At 45.2% G+C, this 7,950-nt stretch overlaps 1 long non-coding RNA gene across 1 annotated transcript; it reads right to left on the bottom strand.

Annotated features, from left to right (window-relative positions):
* Window positions 1–3,359: 3,359 nt before the first annotated feature.
* LOC144179530 (uncharacterized) lies at window positions 3,360–7,619 on the bottom strand. Its single transcript, XR_013324272.1, has 3 exons — window positions 7,310–7,619; window positions 5,481–5,589; window positions 3,360–4,972 (listed from the first exon to the last, which is right to left on the bottom strand). It is a non-coding gene; the product is annotated as an uncharacterized LOC144179530 (long non-coding RNA).
* Window positions 7,620–7,950: the final 331 nt, after the last annotated feature.

The raw sequence follows: 7,950 nt of genomic DNA, 5'->3' as shown, positions 1-7,950 counted from the left end.
TTTACTGACTTGGCAGCCAGGTGGCGCAACATGCGTCGGAGGCTGTGCACTCCTTTGATCACATTTATTTTAATCCCCCCTGTACAAAGCTAATTTGCTTACCTGTCATCTTTGGAGAAGACGAGAAACTTGGACGAACTGTTTCGCCCTGTGTTGCTGCAAAACAGAGCTGCGCAGGACTGGTGACGCTCCTTCCTCCGCGGTCCCATATTTCGAATACATTCGATTATATTTTATAATGTAGTGCACCTTTCAGCCTGTGGAGGCGTTTAGGCAACCCGCGCAACCCTTCGCACGCCGGCTCACTTACGCACCAACCGAACTGGCCCGCCGTGCGCGCCGAGAGACAGAAAAAAAAAAACATTGGCGCCAGTGAGCTGTTGTGCATGCGTGAGGAGGCGCGGAAGCAAGGACGGTGTGGAAAGAAAGGAACGCTGAGGGAAAGGGAAGGGCCACGCCGCTGCACCCTGCCGCTAGGATCACCCCAATATTCGAAACCGAAAGTAGCCAAAGTCGCTGACCAGTGCTTTAAACCCCACAATCATCAAAATATCAGTCCAGCGTGGGTAAAAGACTAGGTTATTTACAGCACGTTAGCCTAATGTCACCTTTGCTAGCTCTAGATAATTGAGAATGAAGAATTAGCGCTGCCTCGGCGGTCCTTTTCTAGCGAAAAAACCATGGCAGCTGCACTCCCGCAGCGGGCCCGAAGTAGTCGGCGTAAAGAACATTTGCCCATTCCGGTTTGTTGCTTAAGTGCATTTGCACTAATACGGTGTAATTTGGTTATCCCATGCCTTGCAATTTCTGTATATCATTTCTTGTGTACCAATGTGCAGGCCGGTCCCCCAGAAAATGATGTCATGCAGCCAAAGATGACGCAGCTGTCTTGAAGGAAAAGCAAGTTTATTGGAGCTAACCTATGCTACCCTAACAACTTAATAAATACAAAGGCGGCGAAACAGCAGTCAACAAAGTGACGGGCGCAAATTGGTGTAGGCGAATCGAATACCGCGGTGCGTGCTCTGCGGACATTTTTCTGTCGGCGCGGGTGTTCTTCGAACCGTGGAATTACATCCAGAACACTGTAGATCAAAGAAGGCCATTCTTGACTGGTGACGTCAGGGCGAAACATTGTCTCTATCAAATGAGGTAACCCGTGCGGCATAAGAAAGAAAGAAGGCAACACGCGCTTCACTTACAACACAGATAACACAGACCGGCGTAGCCGCGCGGTAAAAACAAAACATAAATAAACAAGCCTTTGGTTCGCGCCTTCGCCAAAGGCGACGCAGCTGTCTTAGTGGAAACACAAGGTAATTGGAGCGAACATGTGCTCCCCTAAAATATTTGCATTTAACTGCGGCAGGAGAACGTACTGTTATTAGTGCAAATGTGAGTACCGCACGTAATAGAGCCTATCTGACACATACGCCTGTGAGATATCACCTACCCTTAATTGGAAAATAATGAACCAGATCAAATGGACTCGCCCAGAAACGAAGCCAGCGAACGACGCTGCCAAAAAAAAAAAGAAACATCCTCCTCCTCCTACAGAAATGTATAATAAAGATTTTTATTAGCGGTTTGCTGAATTATCTCCGGAATAATTATAAAGATCTATGTAATTCGGGAGCGATTAGCGTTGTTTTGGATCCCTCGTTTACTGCTTTTCCACGGTAAGTGGCAAAACGGCTCGGGTGGTCATTTGGAAGTATTTTAACGATGTGCGGCCCGCTGGTGCCGCAACACCGCGTAGAGTGCAAGACGTAGTGGTCTTGGACGTACGTCGCCCACCGCGAGAGGTTAGAAAAACGTCCACATCAACACAGCAATGAAGCGCCTAGTACGCTACTGATCTGATAGCTCTAAAAGCTGGATTGAAACACATGAAATCAGTCCCCACCCGCAAAGGAGTTTTCTACGCTTCTACAAGGCCACTGTACATCGGTACTGCCTTGCGTATAGATGGATCAAACAAATCTTCGACGTAGTCACCGAGCTTGTGTGGCTCAATCTTAGGAAAATTGTAACTGAAGCCCAATGTTGAACGAACAGCTGCCAAGTCCACGATTTGTATGGCTTCGTTTTAGGAATGTGTACCAGGAAGGAGATGGCGGTGGTCGGGGGGTCATGACACTTACTTTTGAGGAGGGGCGCTGGCCCCCTTAGGCCCACCCCTTGATACTTGCCTCCTCTCCGCCAATCCCACCCCTGCCTTAACACCCTGTGCGGTTAGAATCCCAGTTTTGAGTCTCGCGCTCACTGCCTGGCTACTTCGGAAAAGCAATTAGGAACCGCGTGCAACTGCGATTAAAATCACGGAGAAATATTCGCATTAAAAATTCCCAATATCGCCGTTCAACTTACTAGCGCCAAAGTCTACGACATGGCGTAGCAACTAGCGTTCATCATTCCGCCTGCTCCGCCTCCTGGGATGACCGATGATCTGGTGGTGCTTTGTCACATTTCGTGGGCGCGGCTACGTAGCCTCTGCTCATAATTTTGCCATCTTCTTTCTATAGGAAACAGCCGTTTCACTCTTACAGTGTTCTTCCAGCCAACGCGCACAGAGAAAAAAGCGAACCGAAACAATAATTAAGCTGAGTGAACACAAGACTCGTGGAGTCCGGGGCGAGGGAGAACTTCCCCAAAAGCGACACCACGCCCACTCCACGTCCTCCGGGGCATCATTTGACGCTAATGATCCGTGCGCCCTCTTTCGAGGCCGCTTAATAGAACGGCATACTTGTTATTGGCGCACTTGACCTCACACCCTTCCTCTCCATGCTCCTGGCAACCACGGGGAAATGACTGCTGCTGTCACTGCTACTGCCAAAGACAGCTACTGCCTTTGTCTGTGAGAGCAATTCCACGTTAGCTGATGATCACCCCAATGACCATACTATTTAGCCCACAGCTCTGAAACGCTAAAGAAAATTTCGCTAAAATAAAGCGCTACTGAAAAGGGGGAACGAAAGTGGTTAAAAAAGTGCTCGGCGCTCCGTACTCTACGTGCCGTTCTAACAACCATTCTTCACTCTAAACTTTTTTCCTCCCATATACTCCATAGAGGTTCTTTTTCGTCTGTCCTCTAGTGGTCCTCCTTGTAGGAGTTTTTTTACTACATGGAACAGGGAGGTTTTGTTTACCTCGTCAAAACAGGGAGTTTTTAGGTTATAGAAAGGCGGTATTTAGGGAGTGTTAAGAAATGTTCGGGAGAATTTAAGGAGGTCAAAATGGAGTATTCTTTACTTCCTGAAGGGCGTTTTTAAGTGATGTTTATGGAATTTTTAGGCGGTTGAATAGGAGCCTATTATGGCTCCCTTTGGAAGTACTTACGTTAGTTTAGGGGCGTTTTTAGGAGGTTCAAGGGAAGCATTTACTTCTTTTGAATGGAGTTTGACGAAAGCTTGGGGAGTTTTGTAGGCCTTCCGAAAGGAGGTTTTCAAGGCCACAAGGGAGAATTTCTAGTTCCCTGCGGGAGTACTGATTTCACACGGTTTTTCTCGATTTCAGGTTTATTTCAAACGAACTATCGCAGACAAGTTTACATGGTACATGGTGTACACAAGGAGGTTCCGAAATAAATACTTATGGCGACCTCATATTAGAAATCACAAATGGTACATTGCTAAATAACACGCCAGTTAGGAATTGAAGACAGCAATACGATGCTAGTTGAACAAAACGTAGAAACAATATTACTACAAGAACTGGAAATACGCGAAAAACAAAGATAGGCACAAACACAACCGCATGGTAAGTGAAATCATTATAGAATACTAGAGGATCGAGAACGCGTCAGTACTTATCAGAACTTATCAGTACGCATCAGCGCTCAGTACACAGTGAAAAAAATGGCTGCAGTGGTTTACAACAACAAAAAAAAAATTCAGTAGGTGGTGAAATGAGCGAGAGCTGTCTGCTAGTTGAACAAATTGTAGAAACAATAATAATACAAGAACTGGAAATACTTGAAAAACAGATAGGCACAAACACAACCGCATGGTAAATGAAATCATTATATAATACTAGAGGATCGAGAACCCGTCAGTATTTATCAGAACTTATCAGTACACATCAGTACTAAGTACACAAAGTGAAGAAAAAATGGTTGCAGTGGTTTACAACAACAAAACAATTTTTCAATTTGTCGTGAAATAAGCGAGAGCTGTGCAACGATTTGATATTGAAAGGTAACAAGCATTTTGTAGGTGGTAAAGGCACAAGAGATAAATGATGTAGGAGACAGACTGCAGTGAGATGGCTATGGATAAATGAGTAATATAAAGAACGAAAAATATGCTGCGGAAAATACCAGTGCGTTTTGATAAAGACACAAATGCGCCAAGAAAAGTGACCGAGTCTGACGGGTTAATTGCAATGATATAGAACAGAATGGGTGGTATCGCGACAGCTTCTTTAGAGTGAGAATAAAAAGCCAAGAAATTCGTGTTTCTCGGATAATTTTTAGTTGATTCATTTCGCACCAGTTGCCAATATTATTTAGATAATTGTTTCAAGTTAAATTAGTTTGTTAATATTATTGCTTCACTGAAAGATAGCTGTATTATGAGCATACAGAACGGCCCATCAAATATCCCCTTTTCAGTAAAAAAAAGAAAAAAGAAAAAGTCAGAAATATAATACGGAATTCTTTTTGACTACTATCCAATGATTACAGGATTGAAAACAAATATTAGTGAGCGATATTGATGCGATAAAAGTTAATTAGTTCTAAATCCTTCACACGTGGTTTGGCGCAGGCAAGGTCCAAAAAGCCATGTTCCACAAACGTTAGAGCTCTGTGTGCCTTCTTGGGATATTGAATGTTGAAAATCCAGAACGATGCAAACAGACTACACAGTCCTCCCAGTAAAGATGATGCAGTCAAGACACGCTGGCCATCGATGTGGAGGCTAACTTCCCCGTTCACGGAATGCAGGCAGGGAGTCAGAGGAACATCTGCCTGAAAAAGCAAAAAAGAAAAAAAATGCCCCACACGTAAAATTCAAAACAGACACTATGGTTAAATGAACTTAATAATTCGGTACAGTAATAAAATTGTAAGGCCAGGTTCCCTGCGAATTCCAGTACCTAAATTAGGAATGCAAAGGCTTCATAAGACCAAGTGCCAGTACATTAACCGTCGTGGCTTTTGCAGTAATAAAAAAGATATTACTTCCGCACAATATACTCGTGCACAACTTTAAATAACAGTGAAGATAAAATGCAAGTCTCTGTAGGTTGATAGATTAGTTTTTGTATTTGACTGAAAAACACTTTGGTATTGCATGATTTTGTTAACTGCTGTTTCTTGCTTTAAGATGCCAGCTTGCATCTATTCAAGTGAGTGGGCACACAGTTAAAGATGCAAACCCTTACACTGCCTCCCCCCTACCATGGTGGCTCACTTTCATAGAAAAAGTGGAGCTTTTGCGAGCTGGACGGCTGTTGCAAGCCGTGGCAATACTCACTTCTGCTGGAGGGGCCAACTTGGTTTCCGAATGCAGCCTTGCCTTGTACAGCACAGCCTATCCTGCCTTAAGATCTATGAAGTCATTCAACTCGATCATGTATCAGGATCTGCAGAAGAAAATCGTGTCAACAAATAATGAATTCATGCCGGACAGGCACCCACTGTTTCAGTTATACTTGCAGATACCTCCACCTATTTCCCTCCTGGTGTTACATCCAAAGCTAATGTGTTACGGCTTGTCCCATCAAGTATGGTCATTTGTCATAACACAGCTAGTCATACAGGAAAGTCCTTCACTGGGTCAGAAAACACTTTTTTTTACAGTAGTAATAAACTAGGCGACTCAGTCATCCGTATTCTGACACCTTAATATTCTGTGTCACCGAGCTGACAAGCGTGATTGGTGCATAAGGTCATTTGTAGCCGCAACCGTTACTACAGCCTTGTTAGCTAACGTAAACCTCGTTCATGGCACCAAATTACTTGTGATTGCATGGCAACAAAAAAAAAAAACAGCTGAAATGGAAACGCTATTCTCGCAAACTTACCAACGCTGCATGCCACACACACCTGCCTTAGTTAATTTACCGTGATTGTAGAAGTTTCCGTCACGTAAAACCACAGTGCACTTTTTGGAGCTGCAAGCCCCGTGTCCAAATCGGGTGTCAGATGAATCGAGTAATTTTTGTGTATGGTCTTACTATTGATTACGACAAATTTATTACCAACAAAAGAAGAGTGCGTGCATTGTTCTTGTAAAAAAATGATATCCTTTGTTATACCCGGCAGACTTGTGTCATACTACGGCAAACTCTGTTCTCTTCCATAAGGGCATGAATTTGTGTTTTTAATTACGTGGCTTTAGCTGGCGACTCACGGGCCCCGATTGTATACAGACCCCTCATTATCATCCGAAAGGGAATAAAAACATTTCGGTTTCGAACCACGTCGCCGTCGTGGTCCACACTATATGCATTTAATCGTTCGATAGGCTCATAGCATCTTTTACGCATGTCACCGTTTCCTTAATAGGGTACGCTGTTAGATGTGAAGAGTCGACTCAAGCGAGCAAACAACCCCACCGAATCTACAGGGCACAGTTTTCGAAGGGGGTGGCCGTCTGATCTGCGGCTTTCGCCGACCAGAGCGCTAAGAATGAGTCAGAGCCTTGAACGAAAACAACACAAAGACTTATATTTGGACGGGCAAGCCATCAGGAGCGTTAACAAATAGATATTACAAAGTAGAGCAGTTAACTAAAAAGAACACGAGCAGTTCGATGCATATGAGAGACAGAGTCCCACAATATTCACCGACCGGGCCCGACGATGCACCGCTGTCGGAGGCGATTCGGCTACCTGAGTAACCGTCACGTTGCTTTGAAACGACGCCGCGCGCGACAAACGATTTCATCTCGAATGCCCTGTTACAAACCGGCCTACAAAAGAATGCGAATGCATACCCCAAAAGCCACAAACAAGTACAATAAAACGAGTGTGCGCTTTTTTCTTTGCAAGTCCCACAATATTCACCGACCGGGCCCGACGATGCACCGCTGTCGGAGGCGATTCGGCTACCTGAGTAACCATCACGTTGCTTTGAAACGACGCCGCGCGCGACAAACGATTTCATATCGAATGCCCTGTTACAAACCGGCCTACAAAAGAATGCGAATGCATACCCCAAAAGCCACAAACAAGTACAATAAAACGAGTGTGCGCTTTTTTCTTTGCCCGTGCGTGTACGTGCTGTGTGCGGCACGGGTACTTCGCAGTTAACCCTATCCAAACGTTTGACAAACGCATCGACTGATGAAAGAGCACTTACCAGCGAGCTGTCCACAGCTGTCGCCGTATCCAAATGTTGTTAGCGGCCGTTCGTCGTGTGACAGGGGCACATAAAAATCTTTCCACCAAATGGCACTACTAGTCCTTCTCAAATAAGAAAAAAATGATGGCCCAAGGCGAGGCGCTTGAAGCTCCGGCCGCACCAAGTCACCGGCCGCGCTGCATTGATAGCACGGAGGCTGTTTACATCCGGGCAGCAAGTCGTGCCGCCAGGGCAAGTTGAGTCGCTGCAGTCGGGTGCGTTGGCGCGCTGGCACGAGAATTTAAATTGTCTATATATGCGCAAGCAAGCGAAGCAGATGAACATTGCAATTGTTTGCAACGGCGAGAACTGGCTCTTTGTTAGCAGCACAGTTTGACAACACCTACCGCCAAAATAAACAGATTGAAACAACACGGCCGCGCTGTCTGCTTGTGATCGCGCTGGCTGAAGCATCTATACGGGTATACGTACGGTATCGGTTTTGTAGCTGCATGCAACTGTCACGTCCTGCTTTCTCGTTCTAATTAGTATTAGTCCACGGTTGAAGTGCTGACACACGGAAACAACACAAGACTAACATGGCGACCGCCCGCTTGAGATGATTACCCCAGATGGGGAGTTTATTGTGAACGTGGTTG

The sequence above is a fragment of the Haemaphysalis longicornis genome, unplaced genomic scaffold (genome assembly GCF_048455015.1).
Source record: "Haemaphysalis longicornis isolate Haplotype H1 unplaced genomic scaffold, Haemaphysalis longicornis Haplotype H1 scaffold_4, whole genome shotgun sequence".
Taxonomy (NCBI): Eukaryota; Metazoa; Arthropoda; class Arachnida; order Ixodida; family Ixodidae; genus Haemaphysalis; species Haemaphysalis longicornis.
This window is presented reverse-complemented; position numbering and strand designations above follow the sequence as displayed.